The following is a 2844-nucleotide window of genomic DNA, read 5'->3' as shown; positions in this document are numbered from 1 at the left end:
TGCTCTGGAGTCAAAGAGGTAAGGAAATGCACTTTCCTGAGCGTGCTTTCCTTCACTCTTTTCAGGTGATGCCTGAGAATTATGTATTTGTTAGTTTGTGTATCCAAGGACTTCCCTGGTCGTCCAGTTATTAGGGGCTCTGTGCTTCCACTGTGGGGGTGGGGCATGGGTTTGATCCCTGGTTGGGGAAATAGAATCCCCCGTGCCATGCACCAGAGCTAAAACCCCCCAAAATTCATGCCTCAATTTAGCAAATGCTTATTAGACAGCCCACTGCTATGCCAGACTCCATTGTGTGAGTTTTGGATACAATGGAGAATAACGTGTAAGGAGCTCCCTGCCTCAAAGAACTCAGATTGTAGCAAAGAGGGGCATCCTCTGGGGTGTGACGGGAGAGAAGGGTTTGAGGAGGATGATAGTGGTGGGGATGAGGTCGGGGAGATAATGGAAACTGGTCTTAATGCCCTATCTATCAATTCAGTTCAGTCAGTCAGTCATGTCTGACTCTCTGCGACCCCATGGACTGCAGCATGCCAGCATCACCAACTCCCGGAGTCTACTCGAGCCCATGTCCATCGAGTCGGTAATGCCATCCAACCTGCTCATCCTCTGTCGTCCCCTTCTCCTCCCACCTTCGATCTTTCCCAGCATCAGGGTCTTTTCCAATGAATCAGTTCTTCACATCAGGTGGCCAAAGTATTGGAGTTTCAGCTTCGCATAAGTCCTTCCAATTTAGCTTTTCCTCTGTGTGAAATAAGGAACCACTGGAGAATTTTGAACAGAGAAGCAACATGATCTAACTTAAACGTGTTGAAAATACATGTAAACTGTGTTGATGAGAAACTAAAGGATGGCTGCAGGGATACCTACCAGGAGGCTGTAACAGTCCCCCTGAAGCGAGAATTTGAGAGCCTGAACCAGAGCATCACAGGAAAGGTGGCAAGAGCTGTTTAGATACATAGTATATTTTGAAGGTAGACCCAACATGATTTCCTAAGGTCTGCACCCTGTGTATGAGATAAAGGAGTCAAGAATGTTTTGGGCAGTTGAAACATAGAGTTGCCACTAACTGGGATGGGGAATTCTCAGGGTGGAAGCAGTGTTAAACTTGTGAACTTTGATATTTCTCTTTGACATCTGAGTAGATGCGTCCCAGCTTACCCTTTAGAAGAAGTCTGAGCTGGAGATATACATTTGAGTGTTGTCAGGGTAGGAAAACGCACAGTATTTAAAGCTATGGATTGATGAAATCACCAAGGAAATGAGAATTTAGAGAAGAAAGGAGAACAAAGACCCTTCCTTGGGCAGTCAGGCATTGAGAAATGGGGGAAAGGAGGAGGAAACTTGAATTCAGGATGCCAAATGACCTCACCACACTTGTCAGGACCATAATCTTTAAAAATTCTTGCTTTTTCATTCTATATCCAAGGAACTGCTCTGACTCTTTTGACTTATTTGTATTTCTCAAGTGGATTCAAGCAAGCTAGTGTTAGTAGTCTTATTATGTAGGGTTGTTGTTTTTTGTTTTTTTCCCTAAGTAAAGAAAATAGTTTGCTTGAGAATTTTTCAGACCACATTACAGATTCACCTAATTCAAGATTGTTTCAGCAGCCTGCTGCGCACATATGCCTCCCTTTCTTTGTGCTCTGTGTCCAGTGTCTCAAGTGGTATGTAACTGGTTTACTCTGCAAAATACAGTCTAAGCGAGCTCCTGGATTGCCTCTACCTAGTAAGTAAACGGAGAAGGCAATGGCACCCCACTCCAGTACTCTTGCCTGGAAAATCCCATGGACGGAGGAGCCTGGTAGGCTGCAGACCATGGGGTCTCGAAGAGTCGGACATGACTGAGCGACTTCACTTTCACTTTTCCCTTTCATGCATTGGAGAAGGAAATGGCAACCCACTCCAGTGTTCTTGCCTGGAGAATCCCAGGGACGGGGGAGCCTGGTGGGCCGCCTTCTATGTGGTCGCACACAGTCAGACACAACTGAAGCGACTTAGCAGCAATAAGTAAACCTCAGGTACTTAATCCCTATGAATCAATCCCTGCTTTTTAGTTCCTAATTCTGATATTCAGAGAATGGTAGGTTGTTCAAGATCTAAGAGAATCTCTATCATCTTGTGCTTGGCTTAAATTGCAAAAATAACTTTGGGAGTTTCTTGTTTTGTATTTTACTTGAAAAATGTGGTTAACATCATTTTTTTTTTAAATTTTTCTAATTTTATTTTATTTTTAAATTTTACATAATTGGATTAGTTTTGCCAAATATCAAAATGAATCCGCCACAGGTATACACGTGTTCCCCATCCTGAACCCTCCTCCCTCCTCCCTCCCCATACCATCCCTCTGGGTCGTCCCAGTGCACTAGCCCCAAGCATCCAGTATCGTGCATCGAACCTGAACTGGCAACTCGTTTCTTACATGATATTTTACATGTTTCAATGCCATTCTCCCAAATCTTCCCACCCTCTCCCTCTCCCACAGAGTCCATAAGACTGTTCTATACATCAGTGTCTCTTTTGCTGTCTCGTACACCGGGTTATTGTTACCATCTTTCTAAATTTCATATATATGCGTTAGTATACTGTATTTATGTTTTTCCTTCTGGCTTACTTCACTCTGTATAATAGGCTCCAGTTTCATCCACCTCATTAGAACTGATTCAAATGTATTCTTTTTAATGGCTGAGTAATACTCCATTGTGTATATGTACCACAGCTTTCTTATCCATTCATCTGCTGATGGACATCTAGGTTGCTTCCATGTCCTGGCTATTATAAACAGTGCTGCGATGAACATTGGGGTACACGTGTCTCTTTCCCTTCTGGTTTCCTCAGTGTGTA

The sequence above is a fragment of the Bison bison genome, unplaced genomic scaffold (assembly GCF_000754665.1).
Source record: "Bison bison bison isolate TAMUID 2011002044 unplaced genomic scaffold, Bison_UMD1.0 scf7180017864050, whole genome shotgun sequence".
Lineage (NCBI taxonomy): Eukaryota > Metazoa > Chordata > Mammalia > Artiodactyla > Bovidae > Bison > Bison bison.
The sequence above is the reverse complement of the archived record's forward strand: the minus strand, read 5'-3'. Positions refer to the sequence as shown.